The following is a 26,420-nucleotide window of genomic DNA, read 5'->3' on the forward strand; positions in this document are numbered from 1 at the left end:
CCTCCTACAAAAAATCAAAATCGGTGATTTGTAACGAACGAAATACCACTGGAAAGTGAAGGGGCAATTACTCATGTTAACGTTTTTCCCTATATGAAGTAAGTTCACTCAGGACTTTTTAATGGAAGCTAAAATCGCCATTTTTTTTTTTTTCTCATGCTAGATGTTCTCTAGATGTCAATGCTTCAGGAGGAACCGGGAAGCCTGCATGAGAAAGAGTGTAAGTAAGGCTTTCTGACTCATGATGCCACGGCTCAGTACTCTCCATAATATGAACCCTTACAGGAGGCTTGAAAATTGCTGATGACGTAAAGAACTTACCAGATGTGTCAGGTTACAGGGTGTTTGATTGAAAATTAATTCAGAACTCAGTAGGTGTCATCAAGAAATTAGAATGATGTGAAAAATGAGTAAGGTCAAGGGAAAAGGGTGGTGGTGCAAAAATTCAAAAATCAGTACATTTCTTACCTACAAACTATTCTCCACCATAACAGGATAAAAGGAAGAACAGAAACAACTTACATACATACGCAAAAATGTATATACAGTGCTTCAGGTCTTGCTTTGATTCTTTTTCGATACATATGCATACATGTGTAGATAAATATATATATATATATACACATAGAGAGAGAGATATACATATACTTATACACATACAAACAGTTCTATGTGGCACATGATTGTCATAGAAATATCATAGGAAGAAAAACTTACATTTCTCACGCCTTCCTCACAGAGCCGTAAATGGACTCTGGGTCTTCACGTGGATTTACTCACTCACCATCATGACAAATCTGTCCAGATGGATCTCTGAGTAAGCCAGCGGGACAGATTTGTCATGGGGGTCAATGAGGAAACACATGAACTCACTTCTGGAACCTGAAAAATAATAAGAAGCCAAGCTATTATATTTTGATGCGTTATATGAAATACGTAAACAGGAAAAAATCACTTATGATGAGTTCGTTTCCTATGTACAATCTCCTTACCGATCTACCGCATGGAATATTTTCGGACATTCTACTAGTCGCACTTCACATCACTTCATTTACGACTCCTTAATACAAACGGTACCCAGATTTTATGCCTTTTTATATGTTATAGAACAGCGTAAACCTGCTTTCAGCAATTTTCTTCCCAATTCATCCCGTGACAGAATCCTTCTCAAAACACAAGCGTACCTTTGCTTTTTACCAACTAGAATGATTTCCCTGTTTAGGGATTACAGCTCTCCGGTTCTGTGCTGGATGCGACTGATGGCAAAGGCTCAACTTCATTGTTCAAATGCAAGTGGCCCAACTCTCTGAAAACCGAAGCTTATTTACCTTGATGCATTAAGTCAATACCTACAAGAGTACAAACCTACAAAGACACAAAATGTTTATCCTCTCACAAATAATCAACATTGGTGGTTTATAACGAACCACATATCCCTGAAAAATGGAGGTCCAATGACTAACGGTAACTTGCTTTCCTTTTAAGAAGTACGTTCACTCAGTCACTTTTAATGGAAGCTAAGACGTCCATGTTTTTCACACCAGAAGACGTTACACCTCTTATCTCTCACTTACAGAGCATTCAAAGGAATCAGGGCCTGTCTGTGGGTTTTCCCATTCACCATCAGGACAAACCTGCCCTGATGGATCTCTCAGAAAAACAGCAACACAGATTTGTCATGAGGTTCAATGAGAACACATGAAAGTACTTCTGGAACCTGAAAAACAGCAAGAAGCAAAGCCACTGTACTACCATGCTTTATATCAAATACGTATAGAGGTAAAATCACTTATGTTATACTCATTTCCTGTTGACAGCCTCCTTACCTATCTACCGCATGGGATATTTTCAGATGTATTTCACGTCACATTTCGATTATATATCCTTCAAACAATTGGTCCCCACATTTTGTACTTTGAGATACAATATAGAACAGATTAAGCTTGCTGCCAGCAAATTCCTTTCCAATTCCTCTCACCAACTATAATGATTAACCTGTTTAGGGAATACAGTTCTCCACTTTTTTACTGGATTAAACGAATGGACAAGTCTCACCCTCGTGACTGGAAGCAAAGCGGCCGGGTCTCTCTGGAAACGAAAGGTTTCCTTACCTTGATGCACTGACTTAACACCTACTACAAGAGTACTAAACTACAAAGATCAAAACACTTTATCCCGTCACGGACAATCATCTTCAGTTATGTACAACTCACCAAATTCCACTGAAAAACGAAGGGTCTATATAACGACTGCTAACTTTCTTTCCCGTAAGAAGTTCATCCGAAATTTTAATGACAGCTCAAATCTCCATGATTGTCACACCGGAAGTTCTCTAGATGTTAATGCTTCAGGAAGAAACTTTGCATGGCTGCATTAGCAAGTGTCAATGTCTTTCTGATTCACAATATCAGGCCTCCGTTCTCTCAATCATAAGAACTCTTAAAGGAGACTTGAAAATTGCTAAAGACTTTAAGCACATTCCAGATGTAATAGGTTACACGATGTTTGATTGAACATTATATTTCAGAACCCGGTAGGTGAAATCATAAAACTAGAATGCCAAAAACTAGTTTCTTCAAGAGTAAACGTGGCTGGTGCAAAAGGAAAAAATCAAAAATCAGCACATTTCGTATCCAAACGATACTCAACCAGAAAGAATAAGAGCAGAAGCAATGGATATATACATGTACATACGCATAGATGTATATACACATATTGTTCCTGGTCATGTTTTTATCCTTGATTGACGGACACGAATAAATGTGTGGGTGTGCGTATATATGCGTCACGTGACTAACAGGAACACCATAGGACGAAAAAGTTGCATTTCGTACCTCTTCCTTACAGCGCACTCAGAGGAATCCAGGCCTTGATGTGGATTTTCCCATTCACCATCATGACAAACCTGCGCAGATGGATCTCTGAGTAAGCCAGCAAGACAGATTTGTCATGAGAGTCAATGAGGACACACACCAAAATGCTGCTGGAACCTGGAAATCAGCAACAAGCCAAGCCACTATATTACTTTGCATTATATGAAATATGTAAAGATGAAAATTCACTTATATATTCATTTTCTATGTCCAATCCCCTTACCAATGCACCACCTGGAATGTTCTCAGAAGTTCTATCAGTTGCAATTCACATCACTTCTCAGTTAAATCTCCTTCAAACAAATAGTACCAAGATTTTGGGGGGACAAGCTAAGCCCGCTGCCAGCAATTTCCTTCCTAATTCATCCCATCACTAAATCCTTCTCAAAAGAGAACCACCACTTTGCTTCTGACCGACTATAATGATTTCCCTGTTTAGGGATTACACTTCTCCAGTTATGAACTGGATGCAATAGATGGCCGAGGCTCACCTTCATTCCGGGAAGCAAAGTGTCTCCACTCTGAAAACCCAAGGTTTTCTTACCTTGATGCACTGACTTCTTAACACCTGCAAGACTCTAACCTACGACGACCAAAAAAGTGAATCCTCCTACAAAAAATCAAAATCGGTGATTTGTAACGAACGAAATACCACTGGAAAGTGAAGGGGCAATTACTCATGTTAACGTTTTTCCCTATATGAAGTAAGTTCACTCAGGACTTTTTAATGGAAGCTAAAATCGCCATTTTTTTTTTCTCATGCCAGATGTTCTCTAGATGTCAATGCTTCAGGAGGAACCGGGAAGCCTGCATGAGAAAGAGTGTAAGTAAGGCTTTCTGACTCATGATGCCACGGCTCAGTACTCTCCATAATATGAACCCTTACAGGAGGCTTGAAAATTGCTGATGACGTAAAGAACTTACCAGATGTGTCAGGTTACAGGGTGTTTGATTGAAAATTAATTCAGAACTCAGTAGGTGTCATCAAGAAATTAGAATGATGTGAAAAATGAGTAAGGTCAAGGGAAAAGGGTGGTGGTGCAAAAATTCAAAAATCAGTACATTTCTTACCTACAAACTATTCTCCACCATAACAGGATAAAAGGAAGAACAGAAACAACTTACATACATACGCAAAAATGTATATACAGTGCTTCAGGTCTTGCTTTGATTCTTTTTCGATACATATGCATACATGTGTAGATAAATATATATATATATACACATAGAGAGAGAGATATACATATACTTATACACATACAAACAGTTCTATGTGGCACATGATTGTCATAGAAATATCATAGGAAGAAAAACTTACATTTCTCACGCCTTCCTCACAGAGCCGTAAATGGACTCTGGGTCTTTACGTGGATTTACTCACTCACCATCATGACAAATCTGTCCAGATGGATCTCTGAGTAAGCCAGCGGGACAGATTTGTCATGGGGGTCAATGAGGAAACACATGAACTCACTTCTGGAACCTGAAAAATAATAAGAAGCCAAGCTATTATATTTTGATGCGTTATATGAAATACGTAAACAGGAAAAAATCACTTATGATGAGTTCGTTTCCTATGTACAATCTCCTTACCGATCTACCGCATGGAATATTTTCGGACATTCTACTAGTCGCACTTCACATCACTTCATTTACGACTCCTTAATACAAACGGTACCCAGATTTTATGCCTTTTTATATGTTATAGAACAGCGTAAACCTGCTTTCAGCAATTTTCTTCCCAATTCATCCCGTGACAGAATCCTTCTCAAAACACAAGCGTACCTTTGCTTTTTACCAACTAGAATGATTTCCCTGTTTAGGGATTACAGCTCTCCGGTTCTGTGCTGGATGCGACTGATGGCAAAGGCTCAACTTCATTGTTCAAATGCAAGTGGCCCAACTCTCTGAAAACCGAAGCTTATTTACCTTGATGCATTAAGTCAATACCTACAAGAGTACAAACCTACAAAGACACAAAATGTTTATCCTCTCACAAATAATCAACATTGGTGGTTTATAACGAACCACATATCCCTGAAAAATGGAGGTCCAATGACTAACGGTAACTTGCTTTCCTTTTAAGAAGTACGTTCACTCAGTCACTTTTAATGGAAGCTAAGACGTCCATGTTTTTCACACCAGAAGACGTTACACCTCTTATCTCTCACTTACAGAGCATTCAAAGGAATCAGGGCCTGTCTGTGGGTTTTCCCATTCACCATCAGGACAAACCTGCCCTGATGGATCTCTCAGAAAAACAGCAACACAGATTTGTCATGAGGTTCAATGAGAACACATGAAAGTACTTCTGGAACCTGAAAAACAGCAAGAAGCAAAGCCACTGTACTACCATGCTTTATATCAAATACGTATAGAGGTAAAATCACTTATGTTATACTCATTTCCTGTTGACAGCCTCCTTACCTATCTACCGCATGGGATATTTTCAGATGTATTTCACGTCACATTTCGATTATATATCCTTCAAACAATTGGTCCCCACATTTTGTACTTTGAGATACAATATAGAACAGATTAAGCTTGCTGCCAGCAAATTCCTTTCCAATTCCTCTCACCAACTATAATGATTAACCTGCTTAGGGAATACAGTTCTCCACTTTTTTACTGGATTAAACGAATGGACAAGTCTCACCCTCGTGACTGGAAGCAAAGCGGCCGGGTCTCTCTGAAAACGAAAGGTTTCCTTACCTTGATGCACTGACTTAACACCTACTACAAGAGTACTAAACTACAAAGATCAAAACACTTTATCCCGTCACGGACAATCATCTTCGGTTATGTACAACTCACCAAATTCCACTGAAAAACGAAGGGTCTATAACGACTGCTAACTTTCTTTCCCGTAAGAATTTCATCCGAAATTTTAATGACAGCTCAAATCTCCATATGGCTGCATAAGCAAGTGTCAAAGTCTTTCTGATTCACAATATCAGGCCTCCGTTCTCTCAATCATAAGAACTCTTAAAGGAGACTTGAAAATTGCTAAAGACTTTAAGCACATTCCAGATGTAATAGGTTACACGATGTTTGATTGAACATTATATTTCAGAACCCGGTAGGTGAAATCATAAAACTAGAATGCCAAAAACTAGTTTCTTCAAGAGTAAACGTGGCTGGTGCCAAAGGAAAAAATCAAAAATCAGCACATTTCGTATCCAAACGATACTCAACCAGAAAGAATAAGAGCAGAAGCAATGGATATATACATGTACATACGCATAGATGTATATACACATATTGTTCCTGGTCATGTTTTTATCCTTGATTGACGGACACGAATAAATGTGTGGGTGTGCGTATATATGCGTCACGTGACTAACAGGAACACCATAGGACGAAAAAGTTGCATTTCGTACCTCTTCCTTACAGCGCACTCAGAGGAATCCAGGCCTTGATGTGGATTTTCCCATTCACCATCATGACAAACCTGCGCAGATGGATCTCTGAGTAAGCCAGCAAGACAGATTTGTCATGAGAGTCAATGAGGACACACACCAAAATGCTGCTGGAACCTGGAAATCAGCAACAAGCCAAGCCACTATATTACTTTGCATTATATGAAATATGTAAAGATGAAAATTCACTTATATATTCATTTTCTATGTCCAATCCCCTTACCAATGCACCACCTGGAATGTTCTCAGAAGTTCTATCAGTTGCAATTCACATCACTTCTCAGTTAAATCTCCTTCAAACAAATAGTACCAAGATTTTGGGGGGACAAGCTAAGCCCGCTGCCAGCAATTTCCTTCCTAATTCATCCCATCACTAAATCCTTCTCAAAAGAGAACCACCACTTTGCTTCTGACCGACTATAATGATTTCCCTGTTTAGGGATTACACTTCTCCAGTTATGAACTGGATGCAATAGATGGCCGAGGCTCACCTTCATTCCGGGAAGCAAAGTGTCTCCACTCTGAAAACCCAAGGTTTTCTTACCTTGATGCACTGACTTCTTAACACCTGCAAGACTCTAACCTACGACGACCAAAAAAGTGAATCCTCCTACAAAAAATCAAAATCGGTGATTTGTAACGAACGAAATACCACTGGAAAGTGAAGGGGCAATTACTCATGTTAACGTTTTTCCCTATATGAAGTAAGTTCACTCAGGACTTTTTAATGGAAGCTAAAATCGCCATTTTTTTTTTTTTTCTCATGCCAGATGTTCTCTAGATGTCAATGCTTCAGGAGGAACCGGGAAGCCTGCATGAGAAAGAGTGTAAGTAAGGCTTTCTGACTCATGATGCCACGGCTCAGTACTCTCCATAATATGAACCCTTACAGGAGGCTTGAAAATTGCTGATGACGTAAAGAACTTACCAGATGTGTCAGGTTACAGGGTGTTTGATTGAAAATTAATTCAGAACTCAGTAGGTGTCATCAAGAAATTAGAATGATGTGAAAAATGAGTAAGGTCAAGGGAAAAGGGTGGTGGTGCAAAAATTCAAAAATCAGTACATTTCTTACCTACAAACTATTCTCCACCATAACAGGATAAAAGGAAGAACAGAAACAACTTACCTACATACGCAAAAATGTATATACAGTGCTTCAGGTCTTGCTTTGATTCTTTTTCGATACATATGCATACATGTGTAGATAAATATATATATATATATATACACATAGAGAGAGAGATATACATATACTTATACACATACAAACAGTTCTATGTGGCACATGATTGTCATAGAAATATCATAGGAAGAAAAACTTACATTTCTCACGCCTTCCTCACAGAGCCGTAAATGGACTCTGGGTCTTTACGTGGATTTACTCACTCACCATCATGACAAATCTGTCCAGATGGATCTCTGAGTAAGCCAGCGGGACAGATTTGTCATGGGGGTCAATGAGGAAACACATGAACTCACTTCTGGAACCTGAAAAATAATAAGAAGCCAAGCTATTATATTTTGATGCGTTATATGAAATACGTAAACAGGAAAAAATCACTTATGATGAGTTCGTTTCCTATGTACAATCTCCTTACCGATCTACCGCATGGAATATTTTCGGACATTCTACTAGTCGCACTTCACATCACTTCATTTACGACTCCTTAATACAAACGGTACCCAGATTTTATGCCTTTTTATATGTTATAGAACAGCGTAAACCTGCTTTCAGCAATTTTCTTCCCAATTCATCCCGTGACAGAATCCTTCTCAAAACACAAGCGTACCTTTGCTTTTTACCAACTAGAATGATTTCCCTGTTTAGGGATTACAGCTCTCCGGTTCTGTGCTGGATGCGACTGATGGCAAAGGCTCAACTTCATTGTTCAAATGCAAGTGGCCCAACTCTCTGAAAACCGAAGCTTATTTACCTTGATGCATTAAGTCAATACCTACAAGAGTACAAACCTACAAAGACACAAAATGTTTATCCTCTCACAAATAATCAACATTGGTGGTTTATAACGAACCACATATCCCTGAAAAATGGAGGTCCAATGACTAACGGTAACTTGCTTTCCTTTTAAGAAGTACGTTCACTCAGTCACTTTTAATGGAAGCTAAGACGTCCATGTTTTTCACACCAGAAGGCGTTACACCTCTTATCTCTCACTTACAGAGCATTCAAAGGAATCAGGGCCTGTCTGTGGGTTTTCCCATTCACCATCAGGACAAACCTGCCCTGATGGATCTCTCAGAAAAACAGCAACACAGATTTGTCATGAGGTTCAATGAGAACACATGAAAGTACTTCTGGAACCTGAAAAACAGCAAGAAGCAAAGCCACTGTACTACCATGCTTTATATCAAATACGTATAGAGGTAAAATCACTTATGTTATACTCATTTCCTGTTGACAGCCTCCTTACCTATCTACCGCATGGGATATTTTCAGATGTATTTCACGTCACATTTCGATTATATATCCTTCAAACAATTGGTCCCCACATTTTGTACTTTGAGATACAATATAGAACAGATTAAGCTTGCTGCCAGCAAATTCCTTTCCAATTCCTCTCACCAACTATAATGATTAACCTGTTTAGGGAATACAGTTCTCCACTTTTTTACTGGATTAAACGAATGGACAAGTCTCACCCTCGTGACTGGAAGCAAAGCGGCCGGGTCTCTCTGGAAACGAAAGGTTTCCTTACCTTGATGCACTGACTTAACACCTACTACAAGAGTACTAAACTACAAAGATCAAAACACTTTATCCCGTCACGGACAATCATCTTCGGTTATGTACAACTCACCAAATTCCACTGAAAAACGAAGGGTCTATATAACGACTGCTAACTTTCTTTCCCGTAAGAAGTTCATCCGAAATTTTAATGACAGCTCAAATCTCCATGATTGTCACACCGGAAGTTCTCTAGATGTTAATGCTTCAGGAAGAAACTTTGCATGGCTGCATTAGCAAGTGTCAATGTCTTTCTGATTCACAATATCAGGCCTCCGTTCTCTCAATCATAAGAACTCTTAAAGGAGACTTGAAAATTGCTAAAGACTTTAAGCACATTCCAGATGTAATAGGTTACACGATGTTTGATTGAACATTATATTTCAGAACCCGGTAGGTGAAATCATAAAACTAGAATGCCAAAAACTAGTTTCTTCAAGAGTAAACGTGGCTGGTGCAAAAGGAAAAAATCAAAAATCAGCACATTTCGTATCCAAACGATACTCAACCAGAAAGAATAAGAGCAGAAGCAATGGATATATACATGTACATACGCATAGATGTATATACACATATTGTTCCTGGTCATGTTTTTATCCTTGATTGACGGACACGAATAAATGTGTGGGTGTGCGTATATATGCGTCACGTGACTAACAGGAACACCATAGGACGAAAAAGTTGCATTTCGTACCTCTTCCTTACAGCGCACTCAGAGGAATCCAGGCCTTGATGTGGATTTTCCCATTCACCATCATGACAAACCTGCGCAGATGGATCTCTGAGTAAGCCAGCAAGACAGATTTGTCATGAGAGTCAATGAGGACACACACCAAAATGCTGCTGGAACCTGGAAATCAGCAACAAGCCAAGCCACTATATTACTTTGCATTATATGAAATATGTAAAGATGAAAATTCACTTATATATTCATTTTCTATGTCCAATCCCCTTACCAATGCACCACCTGGAATGTTCTCAGAAGTTCTATCAGTTGCAATTCACATCACTTCTCAGTTAAATCTCCTTCAAACAAATAGTACCAAGATTTTGGGGGGACAAGCTAAGCCCGCTGCCAGCAATTTCCTTCCTAATTCATCCCATCACTAAATCCTTCTCAAAAGAGAACCACCACTTTGCTTCTGACCGACTATAATGATTTCCCTGTTTAGGGATTACACTTCTCCAGTTATGAACTGGATGCAATAGATGGCCGAGGCTCACCTTCATTCCGGGAAGCAAAGTGTCTCCACTCTGAAAACCCAAGGTTTTCTTACCTTGATGCACTGACTTCTTAACACCTGCAAGACTCTAACCTACGACGACCAAAAAAGTGAATCCTCCTACAAAAAATCAAAATCGGTGATTTGTAACGAACGAAATACCACTGGAAAGTGAAGGGGCAATTACTCATGTTAACGTTTTTCCCTATATGAAGTAAGTTCACTCAGGACTTTTTAATGGAAGCTAAAATCGCCATTTTTTTTTTTTTCTCATGCCAGATGTTCTCTAGATGTCAATGCTTCAGGAGGAACCGGGAAGCCTGCATGAGAAAGAGTGTAAGTAAGGCTTTCTGACTCATGATGCCACGGCTCAGTACTCTCCATAATATGAACCCTTACAGGAGGCTTGAAAATTGCTGATGACGTAAAGAACTTACCAGATGTGTCAGGTTACAGGGTGTTTGATTGAAAATTAATTCAGAACTCAGTAGGTGTCATCAAGAAATTAGAATGATGTGAAAAATGAGTAAGGTCAAGGGAAAAGGGTGGTGGTGCAAAAATTCAAAAATCAGTACATTTCTTACCTACAAACTATTCTCCACCATAACAGGATAAAAGGAAGAACAGAAACAACTTACATACATACGCAAAAATGTATATACAGTGCTTCAGGTCTTGCTTTGATTCTTTTTCGATACATATGCATACATGTGTAGATAAATATATATATATATATACACATAGAGAGAGAGATATACATATACTTATACACATACAAACAGTTCTATGTGGCACATGATTGTCATAGAAATATCATAGGAAGAAAAACTTACATTTCTCACGCCTTCCTCACAGAGCCGTAAATGGACTCTGGGTCTTTACGTGGATTGACTCACTCACCATCATGACAAATCTGTCCAGATGGATCTCTGAGTAAGCCAGCGGGACAGATTTGTCATGGGGGTCAATGAGGAAACACATGAACTCACTTCTGGAACCTGAAAAATAATAAGAAGCCAAGCTATTATATTTTGATGCGTTATATGAAATACGTAAACAGGAAAAAATCACTTATGATGAGTTCGTTTCCTATGTACAATCTCCTTACCGATCTACCGCATGGAATATTTTCGGACATTCTACTAGTCGCACTTCACATCACTTCATTTACGACTCCTTAATACAAACGGTACCCAGATTTTATGCCTTTTTATATGTTATAGAACAGCGTAAACCTGCTTTCAGCAATTTTCTTCCCAATTCATCCCGTGACAGAATCCTTCTCAAAACACAAGCGTACCTTTGCTTTTTACCAACTAGAATGATTTCCCTGTTTAGGGATTACAGCTCTCCGGTTCTGTGCTGGATGCGACTGATGGCAAAGGCTCAACTTCATTGTTCAAATGCAAGTGGCCCAACTCTCTGAAAACCGAAGCTTATTTACCTTGATGCATTAAGTCAATACCTACAAGAGTACAAACCTACAAAGACACAAAATGTTTATCCTCTCACAAATAATCAACATTGGTGGTTTATAACGAACCACATATCCCTGAAAAATGGAGGTCCAATGACTAACGGTAACTTGCTTTCCTTTTAAGAAGTACGTTCACTCAGTCACTTTTAATGGAAGCTAAGACGTCCATGTTTTTCACACCAGAAGGCGTTACACCTCTTATCTCTCACTTACAGAGCATTCAAAGGAATCAGGGCCTGTCTGTGGGTTTTCCCATTCACCATCAGGACAAACCTGCCCTGATGGATCTCTCAGAAAAACAGCAACACAGATTTGTCATGAGGTTCAATGAGAACACATGAAAGTACTTCTGGAACCTGAAAAACAGCAAGAAGCAAAGCCACTGTACTACCATGCTTTATATCAAATACGTATAGAGGTAAAATCACTTATGTTATACTCATTTCCTGTTGACAGCCTCCTTACCTATCTACCGCATGGGATATTTTCAGATGTATTTCACGTCACATTTCGATTATATATCCTTCAAACAATTGGTCCCCACATTTTGTACTTTGAGATACAATATAGAACACATTGAGCTTGCTGCCAGCAAATTCCTTTCCAATTCCTCTCACCAACTATAATGATTAACCTGTTTAGGGAATACAGTTCTCCACTTTTTTACTGGATTAAACGAATGGACAAGTCTCACCCTCGTGACTGGAAGCAAAGCGGCCGGGTCTCTCTGGAAACGAAAGGTTTCCTTACCTTGATGCACTGACTTAACACCTACTACAAGAGTACTAAACTACAAAGATCAAAACACTTTATCCCGTCACGGACAATCATCTTCGGTTATGTACAACTCACCAAATTCCACTGAAAAACGAAGGGTCTATATAACGACTGCTAACTTTCTTTCCCGTAAGAAGTTCATCCGAAATTTTAATGACAGCTCAAATCTCCATGATTGTCACACCGGAAGTTCTCTAGATGTTAATGCTTCAGGAAGAAACTTTGCATGGCTGCATTAGCAAGTGTCAATGTCTTTCTGATTCACAATATCAGGCCTCCGTTCTCTCAATCATAAGAACTCTTAAAGGAGACTTGAAAATTGCTAAAGACTTTAAGCACATTCCAGATGTAATAGGTTACACGATGTTTGATTGAACATTATATTTCAGAACCCGGTAGGTGAAATCATAAAACTAGAATGCCAAAAACTAGTTTCTTCAAGAGTAAACGTGGCTGGTGCAAAAGGAAAAAATCAAAAATCAGCACATTTCGTATCCAAACGATACTCAACCAGAAAGAATAAGAGCAGAAGCAATGGATATATACATGTACATACGCATAGATGTATATACACATATTGTTCCTGGTCATGTTTTTATCCTTGATTGACGGACACGAATAAATGTGTGGGTGTGCGTATATATGCGTCACGTGACTAACAGGAACACCATAGGACGAAAAAGTTGCATTTCGTACCTCTTCCTTACAGCGCACTCAGAGGAATCCAGGCCTTGATGTGGATTTTCCCATTCACCATCATGACAAACCTGCGCAGATGGATCTCTGAGTAAGCCAGCAAGACAGATTTGTCATGAGAGTCAATGAGGACACACACCAAAATGCTGCTGGAACCTGGAAATCAGCAACAAGCCAAGCCACTATATTACTTTGCATTATATGAAATATGTAAAGATGAAAATTCACTTATATATTCATTTTCTATGTCCAATCCCCTTACCAATGCACCACCTGGAATGTTCTCAGAAGTTCTATCAGTTGCAATTCACATCACTTCTCAGTTAAATCTCCTTCAAACAAATAGTACCAAGATTTTGGGGGGACAAGCTAAGCCCGCTGCCAGCAATTTCCTTCCTAATTCATCCCATCACTAAATCCTTCTCAAAAGAGAACCACCACTTTGCTTCTGACCGACTATAATGATTTCCCTGTTTAGGGATTACACTTCTCCAGTTATGAACTGGATGCAATAGATGGCCGAGGCTCACCTTCATTCCGGGAAGCAAAGTGTCTCCACTCTGAAAACCCAAGGTTTTCTTACCTTGATGCACTGACTTCTTAACACCTGCAAGACTCTAACCTACGACGACCAAAAAAGTGAATCCTCCTACAAAAAATCAAAATCGGTGATTTGTAACGAACGAAATACCACTGGAAAGTGAAGGGGCAATTACTCATGTTAACGTTTTTCCCTATATGAAGTAAGTTCACTCAGGACTTTTTAATGGAAGCTAAAATCGCCATTTTTTTTTTTTTCTCATGCCAGATGTTCTCTAGATGTCAATGCTTCAGGAGGAACCGGGAAGCCTGCATGAGAAAGAGTGTAAGTAAGGCTTTCTGACTCATGATGCCACGGCTCAGTACTCTCCATAATATGAACCCTTACAGGAGGCTTGAAAATTGCTGATGACGTAAAGAACTTACCAGATGTGTCAGGTTACAGGGTGTTTGATTGAAAATTAATTCAGAACTCAGTAGGTGTCATCAAGAAATTAGAATGATGTGAAAAATGAGTAAGGTCAAGGGAAAAGGGTGGTGGTGCAAAAATTCAAAAATCAGTACATTTCTTACCTACAAACTATTCTCCACCATAACAGGATAAAAGGAAGAACAGAAACAACTTACATACATACGCAAAAATGTATATACAGTGCTTCAGGTCTTGCTTTGATTCTTTTTCGATACATATGCATACATGTGTAGATAAATATATATATATATATACACATAGAGAGAGAGATATACATATACTTATACACATACAAACAGTTCTATGTGGCACATGATTGTCATAGAAATATCATAGGAAGAAAAACTTACATTTCTCACGCCTTCCTCACAGAGCCGTAAATGGACTCTGGGTCTTTACGTGGATTGACTCACTCACCATCATGACAAATCTGTCCAGATGGATCTCTGAGTAAGCCAGCGGGACAGATTTGTCATGGGGGTCAATGAGGAAACACATGAACTCACTTCTGGAACCTGAAAAATAATAAGAAGCCAAGCTATTATATTTTGATGCGTTATATGAAATACGTAAACAGGAAAAAATCACTTATGATGAGTTCGTTTCCTATGTACAATCTCCTTACCGATCTACCGCATGGAATATTTTCGGACATTCTACTAGTCGCACTTCACATCACTTCATTTACGACTCCTTAATACAAACGGTACCCAGATTTTATGCCTTTTTATATGTTATAGAACAGCGTAAACCTGCTTTCAGCAATTTTCTTCCCAATTCATCCCGTGACAGAATCCTTCTCAAAACACAAGCGTACCTTTGCTTTTTACCAACTAGAATGATTTCCCTGTTTAGGGATTACAGCTCTCCGGTTCTGTGCTGGATGCGACTGATGGCAAAGGCTCAACTTCATTGTTCAAATGCAAGTGGCCCAACTCTCTGAAAACCGAAGCTTATTTACCTTGATGCATTAAGTCAATACCTACAAGAGTACAAACCTACAAAGACACAAAATGTTTATCCTCTCACAAATAATCAACATTGGTGGTTTATAACGAACCACATATCCCTGAAAAATGGAGGTCCAATGACTAACGGTAACTTGCTTTCCTTTTAAGAAGTACGTTCACTCAGTCACTTTTAATGGAAGCTAAGACGTCCATGTTTTTCACACCAGAAGGCGTTACACCTCTTATCTCTCACTTACAGAGCATTCAAAGGAATCAGGGCCTGTCTGTGGGTTTTCCCATTCACCATCAGGACAAACCTGCCCTGATGGATCTCTCAGAAAAACAGCAACACAGATTTGTCATGAGGTTCAATGAGAACACATGAAAGTACTTCTGGAACCTGAAAAACAGCAAGAAGCAAAGCCACTGTACTACCATGCTTTATATCAAATACGTATAGAGGTAAAATCACTTATGTTATACTCATTTCCTGTTGACAGCCTCCTTACCTATCTACCGCATGGGATATTTTCAGATGTATTTCACGTCACATTTCGATTATATATCCTTCAAACAATTGGTCCCCACATTTTGTACTTTGAGATACAATATAGAACACATTGAGCTTGCTGCCAGCAAATTCCTTTCCAATTCCTCTCACCAACTATAATGATTAACCTGTTTAGGGAATACAGTTCTCCACTTTTTTACTGGATTAAACGAATGGACAAGTCTCACCCTCGTGACTGGAAGCAAAGCGGCCGGGTCTCTCTGGAAACGAAAGGTTTCCTTACCTTGATGCACTGACTTAACACCTACTACAAGAGTACTAAACTACAAAGATCAAAACACTTTATCCCGTCACGGACAATCATCTTCGGTTATGTACAACTCACCAAATTCCACTGAAAAACGAAGGGTCTATATAACGACTGCTAACTTTCTTTCCCGTAAGAAGTTCATCCGAAATTTTAATGACAGCTCAAATCTCCATGATTGTCACACCGGAAGTTCTCTAGATGTTAATGCTTCAGGAAGAAACTTTGCATGGCTGCATTAGCAAGTGTCAATGTCTTTCTGATTCACAATATCAGGCCTCCGTTCTCTCAATCATAAGAACTCTTAAAGGAGACTTGAAAATTGCTAAAGACTTTAAGCACATTCCAGATGTAATAGGTTACACGATGTTTGATTGAACATTATATTTCAGAACCCGGTAGGTGAAATCATAAAACTAGAATGCCAAAAACTAGTTTCTTCAAGAGTAAACGTGGCTGGTGCAAAAGGAAAAAATCAAAAATCAGCACATTTCGTATCCAAACGATACTCAACCAGAAAGAATAAGAGCAGAAGCAATGGATATATACATGTACATACGCATAGATGTATATACACATATTGTTCCTGGTCATGTTTTTATCCTTGATTGACGGACACGAATAAATGTGTGGGTGTGCGTATATATGCGTCACGTGACTAACAGGAACACCATAGGACGAAAAAGTTGCATTTCGTACCTCTTCCTTACAGCGCACTCAGAGGAATCCAGGCCTTGATGTGGATTTTCCCATTCACCATCATGACAAACCTGCGCAGATGGATCTCTGAGTAAGCCAGCAAGACAGATTTGTCATGAGAGTCAATGAGGACACACACCAAAATGCTGCTGGAACCTGGAAATCAGCAACAAGCCAAGCCACTATATTACTTTGCATTATATGAAATATGTAAAGATGAAAATTCACTTATATATTCATTTTCTATGTCCAATCCCCTTACCAATGCACCACCTGGAATGTTCTCAGAAGTTCTATCAGTTGCAATTCACATCACTTCTCAGTTAAATCTCCTTCAAACAAATAGTACCAAGATTTTGGGGGGACAAGCTAAGCCCGCTGCCAGCAATTTCCTTCCTAATTCATCCCATCACTAAATCCTTCTCAAAAGAGAACCACCACTTTGCTTCTGACCGACTATAATGATTTCCCTGTTTAGGGATTACACTTCTCCAGTTATGAACTGGATGCAATAGATGGCCGAGGCTCACCTTCATTCCGGGAAGCAAAGTGTCTCCACTCTGAAAACCCAAGGTTTTCTTACCTTGATGCACTGACTTCTTAACACCTGCAAGACTCTAACCTACGACGACCAAAAAAGTGAATCCTCCTACAAAAAATCAAAATCGGTGATTTGTAACGAACGAAATACCACTGGAAAGTGAAGGGGCAATTACTCATGTTAACGTTTTTCCCTATATGAAGTAAGTTCACTCAGGACTTTTTAATGGAAGCTAAAATCGCCATTTTTTTTTTTTTTCTCATGCCAGATGTTCTCTAGATGTCAATGCTTCAGGAGGAACCGGGAAGCCTGCATGAGAAAGAGTGTAAGTAAGGCTTTCTGACTCATGATGCCACGGCTCAGTACTCTCCATAATATGAACCCTTACAGGAGGCTTGAAAATTGCTGATGACGTAAAGAACTTACCAGATGTGTCAGGTTACAGGGTGTTTGATTGAAAATTAATTCAGAACTCAGTAGGTGTCATCAAGAAATTAGAATGATGTGAAAAATGAGTAAGGTCAAGGGAAAAGGGTGGTGGTGCAAAAATTCAAAAATCAGTACATTTCTTACCTACAAACTATTCTCCACCATAACAGGATAAAAGGAAGAACAGAAACAACTTACCTACATACGCAAAAATGTATATACAGTGCTTCAGGTCTTGCTTTGATTCTTTTTCGATACATATGCATACATGTGTAGATAAATATATATATATATATATACACATAGAGAGAGAGATATACATATACTTATACACATACAAACAGTTCTATGTGGCACATGATTGTCATAGAAATATCATAGGAAGAAAAACTTACATTTCTCACGCCTTCCTCACAGAGCCGTAAATGGACTCTGGGTCTTTACGTGGATTTACTCACTCACCATCATGACAAATCTGTCCAGATGGATCTCTGAGTAAGCCAGCGGGACAGATTTGTCATGGGGGTCAATGAGGAAACACATGAACTCACTTCTGGAACCTGAAAAATAATAAGAAGCCAAGCTATTATATTTTGATGCGTTATATGAAATACGTAAACAGGAAAAAATCACTTATGATGAGTTCGTTTCCTATGTACAATCTCCTTACCGATCTACCGCATGGAATATTTTCGGACATTCTACTAGTCGCACTTCACATCACTTCATTTACGACTCCTTAATACAAACGGTACCCAGATTTTATGCCTTTTTATATGTTATAGAACAGCGTAAACCTGCTTTCAGCAATTTTCTTCCCAATTCATCCCGTGACAGAATCCTTCTCAAAACACAAGCGTACCTTTGCTTTTTACCAACTAGAATGATTTCCCTGTTTAGGGATTACAGCTCTCCGGTTCTGTGCTGGATGCGACTGATGGCAAAGGCTCAACTTCATTGTTCAAATGCAAGTGGCCCAACTCTCTGAAAACCGAAGCTTATTTACCTTGATGCATTAAGTCAATACCTACAAGAGTACAAACCTACAAAGACACAAAATGTTTATCCTCTCACAAATAATCAACATTGGTGGTTTATAACGAACCACATATCCCTGAAAAATGGAGGTCCAATGACTAACGGTAACTTGCTTTCCTTTTAAGAAGTACGTTCACTCAGTCACTTTTAATGGAAGCTAAGACGTCCATGTTTTTCACACCAGAAGGCGTTACACCTCTTATCTCTCACTTACAGAGCATTCAAAGGAATCAGGGCCTGTCTGTGGGTTTTCCCATTCACCATCAGGACAAACCTGCCCTGATGGATCTCTCAGAAAAACAGCAACACAGATTTGTCATGAGGTTCAATGAGAACACATGAAAGTACTTCTGGAACCTGAAAAACAGCAAGAAGCAAAGCCACTGTACTACCATGCTTTATATCAAATACGTATAGAGGTAAAATCACTTATGTTATACTCATTTCCTGTTGACAGCCTCCTTACCTATCTACCGCATGGGATATTTTCAGATGTATTTCACGTCACATTTCGATTATATATCCTTCAAACAATTGGTCCCCACATTTTGTACTTTGAGATACAATATAGAACAGATTAAGCTTGCTGCCAGCAAATTCCTTTCCAATTCCTCTCACCAACTATAATGATTAACCTGTTTAGGGAATACAGTTCTCCACTTTTTTACTGGATTAAACGAATGGACAAGTCTCACCCTCGTGACTGGAAGCAAAGCGGCCGGGTCTCTCTGGAAACGAAAGGTTTCCTTACCTTGATGCACTGACTTAACACCTACTACAAGAGTACTAAACTACAAAGATCAAAACACTTTATCCCGTCACGGACAATCATCTTCGGTTATGTACAACTCACCAAATTCCACTGAAAAACGAAGGGTCTATATAACGACTGCTAACTTTCTTTCCCGTAAGAAGTTCATCCGAAATTTTAATGACAGCTCAAATCTCCATGATTGTCACACCGGAAGTTCTCTAGATGTTAATGCTTCAGGAAGAAACTTTGCATGGCTGCATTAGCAAGTGTCAATGTCTTTCTGATTCACAATATCAGGCCTCCGTTCTCTCAATCATAAGAACTCTTAAAGGAGACTTGAAAATTGCTAAAGACTTTAAGCACATTCCAGATGTAATAGGTTACACGATGTTTGATTGAACATTATATTTCAGAACCCGGTAGGTGAAATCATAAAACTAGAATGCCAAAAACTAGTTTCTTCAAGAGTAAACGTGGCTGGTGCAAAAGGAAAAAATCAAAAATCAGCACATTTCGTATCCAAACGATACTCAACCAGAAAGAATAAGAGCAGAAGCAATGGATATATACATGTACATACGCATAGATGTATATACACATATTGTTCCTGGTCATGTTTTTATCCTTGATTGACGGACACGAATAAATGTGTGGGTGTGCGTATATATGCGTCACGTGACTAACAGGAACACCATAGGACGAAAAAGTTGCATTTCGTACCTCTTCCTTACAGCGCACTCAGAGGAATCCAGGCCTTGATGTGGATTTTCCCATTCACCATCATGACAAACCTGCGCAGATGGATCTCTGAGTAAGCCAGCAAGACAGATTTGTCATGAGAGTCAATGAGGACACACACCAAAATGCTGCTGGAACCTGGAAATCAGCAACAAGCCAAGCCACTATATTACTTTGCATTATATGAAATATGTAAAGATGAAAATTCACTTATATATTCATTTTCTATGTCCAATCCCCTTACCAATGCACCACCTGGAATGTTCTCAGAAGTTCTATCAGTTGCAATTCACATCACTTCTCAGTTAAATCTCCTTCAAACAAATAGTACCAAGATTTTGGGGGGACAAGCTAAGCCCGCTGCCAGCAATTTCCTTCCTAATTCATCCCATCACTAAATCCTTCTCAAAAGAGAACCACCACTTTGCTTCTGACCGACTATAATGATTTCCCTGTTTAGGGATTACACTTCTCCAGTTATGAACTGGATGCAATAGATGGCCGAGGCTCACCTTCATTCCGGGAAGCAAAGTGTCTCCACTCTGAAAACCCAAGGTTTTCTTACCTTGATGCACTGACTTCTTAACACCTGCAAGACTCTAACCTACGACGACCAAAAAAGTGAATCCTCCTACAAAAAATCAAAATCGGTGATTTGTAACGAACGAAATACCACTGGAAAGTGAAGGGGCAATTACTCATGTTAACGTTTTTCCCTATATGAAGTAAGTTCACTCAGGACTTTTTAATGGAAGCTAAAATCGCCATTTTTTTTTTTTTCTCATGCCAGATGTTCTCTAGATGTCAATGCTTCAGGAGGAACCGGGAAGCCTGCATGAGAAAGAGTGTAAGTAAGGCTTTCTGACTCATGATGCCACGGCTCAGTACTCTCCATAATATGAACCCTTACAGGAGGCTTGAAAATTGCTGATGACGTAAAGAACTTACCAGATGTGTCAGGTTACAGGGTGTTTGATTGAAAATTAATTCAGAACTCAGTAGGTGTCATCAAGAAATTAGAATGATGTGAAAAATGAGTAAGGTCAAGGGAAAAGGGTGGTGGTGCAAAAATTCAAAAATCAGTACATTTCTTACCTACAAACTATTCTCCACCATAACAGGATAAAAGGAAGAACAGAAACAACTTACCTACATACGCAAAAATGTATATACAGTGCTTCAGGTCTTGCTTTGATTCTTTTTCGATACATATGCATACATGTGTAGATAAATATATATATATATATACACATAGAGAGAGAGATATACATATACTTATACACATACAAACAGTTCTATGTGGCACATGATTGTCATAGAAATATCATAGGAAGAAAAACTTACATTTCTCACGCCTTCCTCACAGAGCCGTAAATGGACTCTGGGTCTTTACGTGGATTGACTCACTCACCATCATGACAAATCTGTCCAGATGGATCTCTGAGTAAGCCAGCGGGACAGATTTGTCATGGGGGTCAATGAGGAAACACATGAACTCACTTCTGGAACCTGAAAAATAATAAGAAGCCAAGCTATTATATTTTGATGCGTTATATGAAATACGTAAACAGGAAAAAATCACTTATGATGAGTTCGTTTCCTATGTACAATCTCCTTACCGATCTACCGCATGGAATATTTTCGGACATTCTACTAGTCGCACTTCACATCACTTCATTTACGACTCCTTAATACAAACGGTACCCAGATTTTATGCCTTTTTATATGTTATAGAACAGCGTAAACCTGCTTTCAGCAATTTTCTTCCCAATTCATCCCGTGACAGAATCCTTCTCAAAACACAAGCGTACCTTTGCTTTTTACCAACTAGAATGATTTCCCTGTTTAGGGATTACAGCTCTCCGGTTCTGTGCTGGATGCGACTGATGGCAAAGGCTCAACTTCATTGTTCAAATGCAAGTGGCCCAACTCTCTGAAAACCGAAGCTTATTTACCTTGATGCATTAAGTCAATACCTACAAGAGTACAAACCTACAAAGACACAAAATGTTTATCCTCTCACAAATAATCAACATTGGTGGTTTATAACGAACCACATATCCCTGAAAAATGGAGGTCCAATGACTAACGGTAACTTGCTTTCCTTTTAAGAAGTACGTTCACTCAGTCACTTTTAATGGAAGCTAAGACGTCCATGTTTTTCACACCAGAAGGCGTTACACCTCTTATCTCTCACTTACAGAGCATTCAAAGGAATCAGGGCCTGTCTGTGGGTTTTCCCATTCACCATCAGGACAAACCTGCCCTGATGGATCTCTCAGAAAAACAGCAACACAGATTTGTCATGAGGTTCAATGAGAACACATGAAAGTACTTCTGGAACCTGAAAAACAGCAAGAAGCAAAGCCACTGTACTACCATGCTTTATATCAAATACGTATAGAGGTAAAATCACTTATGTTATACTCATTTCCTGTTGACAGCCTCCTTACCTATCTACCGCATGGGATATTTTCAGATGTATTTCACGTCACATTTCGATTATATATCCTTCAAACAATTGGTCCCCACATTTTGTACTTTGAGATACAATATAGAACACATTGAGCTTGCTGCCAGCAAATTCCTTTCCAATTCCTCTCACCAACTATAATGATTAACCTGTTTAGGGAATACAGTTCTCCACTTTTTTACTGGATTAAACGAATGGACAAGTCTCACCCTCGTGACTGGAAGCAAAGCGGCCGGGTCTCTCTGGAAACGAAAGGTTTCCTTACCTTGATGCACTGACTTAACACCTACTACAAGAGTACTAAACTACAAAGATCAAAACACTTTATCCCGTCACGGACAATCATCTTCGGTTATGTACAACTCACCAAATTCCACTGAAAAACGAAGGGTCTATATAACGACTGCTAACTTTCTTTCCCGTAAGAAGTTCATCCGAAATTTTAATGACAGCTCAAATCTCCATGATTGTCACACCGGAAGTTCTCTAGATGTTAATGCTTCAGGAAGAAACTTTGCATGGCTGCATTAGCAAGTGTCAATGTCTTTCTGATTCACAATATCAGGCCTCCGTTCTCTCAATCATAAGAACTCTTAAAGGAGACTTGAAAATTGCTAAAGACTTTAAGCACATTCCAGATGTAATAGGTTACACGATGTTTGATTGAACATTATATTTCAGAACCCGGTAGGTGAAATCATAAAACTAGAATGCCAAAAACTAGTTTCTTCAAGAGTAAACGTGGCTGGTGCAAAAGGAAAAAATCAAAAATCAGCACATTTCGTATCCAAACGATACTCAACCAGAAAGAATAAGAGCAGAAGCAATGGATATATACATGTACATACGCATAGATGTATATACACATATTGTTCCTGGTCATGTTTTTATCCTTGATTGACGGACACGAATAAATGTGTGGGTGTGCGTATATATGCGTCACGTGACTAACAGGAACACCATAGGACGAAAAAGTTGCATTTCGTACCTCTTCCTTACAGCGCACTCAGAGGAATCCAGGCCTTGATGTGGATTTTCCCATTCACCATCATGACAAACCTGCGCAGATGGATCTCTGAGTAAGCCAGCAAGACAGATTTGTCATGAGAGTCAATGAGGACACACACCAAAATGCTGCTGGAACCTGGAAATCAGCAACAAGCCAAGCCACTATATTACTTTGCATTATATGAAATATGTAAAGATGAAAATTCACTTATATATTCATTTTCTATGTCCAATCCCCTTACCAATGCACCACCTGGAATGTTCTCAGAAGTTCTATCAGTTGCAATTCACATCACTTCTCAGTTAAATCTCCTTCAAACAAATAGTACCAAGATTTTGGGGGGACAAGCTAAGCCCGCTGCCAGCAATTTCCTTCCTAATTCATCCCATCACTAAATCCTTCTCAAAAGAGAACCACCACTTTGCTTCTGACCGACTATAATGATTTCCCTGTTTAGGGATTACACTTCTCCAGTTATGAACTGGATGCAATAGATGGCCGAGGCTCACCTTCATTCCGGGAAGCAAAGTGTCTCCACTCTGAAAACCCAAGGTTTTCTTACCTTGATGCACTGACTTCTTAACACCTGCAAGACTCTAACCTACGACGACCAAAAAAGTGAATCCTCCTACAAAAAATCAAAATCGGTGATTTGTAACGAACGAAATACCACTGGAAAGTGAAGGGGCAATTACTCATGTTAACGTTTTTCCCTATATGAAGTAAGTTCACTCAGGACTTTTTAATGGAAGCTAAAATCGCCATTTTTTTTTTTTTTCTCATGCCAGATGTTCTCTAGATGTCAATGCTTCAGGAGGAACCGGGAAGCCTGCATGAGAAAGAGTGTAAGTAAGGCTTTCTGACTCATGATGCCACGGCTCAGTACTCTCCATAATATGAACCCTTACAGGAGGCTTGAAAATTGCTGATGACGTAAAGAACTTACCAGATGTGTCAGGTTACAGGGTGTTTGATTGAAAATTAATTCAGAACTCAGTAGGTGTCATCAAGAAATTAGAATGATGTGAAAAATGAGTAAGGTCAAGGGAAAAGGGTGGTGGTGCAAAAATTCAAAAATCAGTACATTTCTTACCTACAAACTATTCTCCACCATAACAGGATAAAAGGAAGAACAGAAACAACTTACCTACATACGCAAAAATGTATATACAGTGCTTCAGGTCTTGCTTTGATTCTTTTTCGATACATATGCATACATGTGTAGATAAATATATATATATATATATACACATAGAGAGAGAGATATACATATACTTATACACATACAAACAGTTCTATGTGGCACATGATTGTCATAGAAATATCATAGGAAGAAAAACTTACATTTCTCACGCCTTCCTCACAGAGCCGTAAATGGACTCTGGGTCTTTACGTGGATTTACTCACTCACCATCATGACAAATCTGTCCAGATGGATCTCTGAGTAAGCCAGCGGGACAGATTTGTCATGGGGGTCAATGAGGAAACACATGAACTCACTTCTGGAACCTGAAAAATAATAAGAAGCCAAGCTATTATATTTTGATGCGTTATATGAAATACGTAAACAGGAAAAAATCACTTATGATGAGTTCGTTTCCTATGTACAATCTCCTTACCGATCTACCGCATGGAATATTTTCGGACATTCTACTAGTCGCACTTCACATCACTTCATTTACGACTCCTTAATACAAACGGTACCCAGATTTTATGCCTTTTTATATGTTATAGAACAGCGTAAACCTGCTTTCAGCAATTTTCTTCCCAATTCATCCCGTGACAGAATCCTTCTCAAAACACAAGCGTACCTTTGCTTTTTACCAACTAGAATGATTTCCCTGTTTAGGGATTACAGCTCTCCGGTTCTGTGCTGGATGCGACTGATGGCAAAGGCTCAACTTCATTGTTCAAATGCAAGTGGCCCAACTCTCTGAAAACCGAAGCTTATTTACCTTGATGCATTAAGTCAATACCTACAAGAGTACAAACCTACAAAGACACAAAATGTTTATCCTCTCACAAATAATCAACATTGGTGGTTTATAACGAACCACATATCCCTGAAAAATGGAGGTCCAATGACTAACGGTAACTTGCTTTCCTTTTAAGAAGTACGTTCACTCAGTCACTTTTAATGGAAGCTAAGACGTCCATGTTTTTCACACCAGAAGACGTTACACCTCTTATCTCTCACTTACAGAGCATTCAAAGGAATCAGGGCCTGTCTGTGGGTTTTCCCATTCACCATCAGGACAAACCTGCCCTGATGGATCTCTCAGAAAAACAGCAACACAGATTTGTCATGAGGTTCAATGAGAACACATGAAAGTACTTCTGGAACCTGAAAAACAGCAAGAAGCAAAGCCACTGTACTACCATGCTTTATATCAAATACGTATAGAGGTAAAATCACTTATGTTATACTCATTTCCTGTTGACAGCCTCCTTACCTATCTACCGCATGGGATATTTTCAGATGTATTTCACGTCACATTTCGATTATATATCCTTCAAACAATTGGTCCCCACATTTTGTACTTTGAGATACAATATAGAACAGATTAAGCTTGCTGCCAGCAAATTCCTTTCCAATTCCTCTCACCAACTATAATGATTAACCTGTTTAGGGAATACAGTTCTCCACTTTTTTACTGGATTAAACGAATGGACAAGTCTCACCCTCGTGACTGGAAGCAAAGCGGCCGGGTCTCTCTGGAAACGAAAGGTTTCCTTACCTTGATG

Source organism: Cynocephalus volans, chromosome X (assembly GCF_027409185.1).
Source record: "Cynocephalus volans isolate mCynVol1 chromosome X, mCynVol1.pri, whole genome shotgun sequence".
Taxonomy (NCBI): Eukaryota; Metazoa; Chordata; class Mammalia; order Dermoptera; family Cynocephalidae; genus Cynocephalus; species Cynocephalus volans.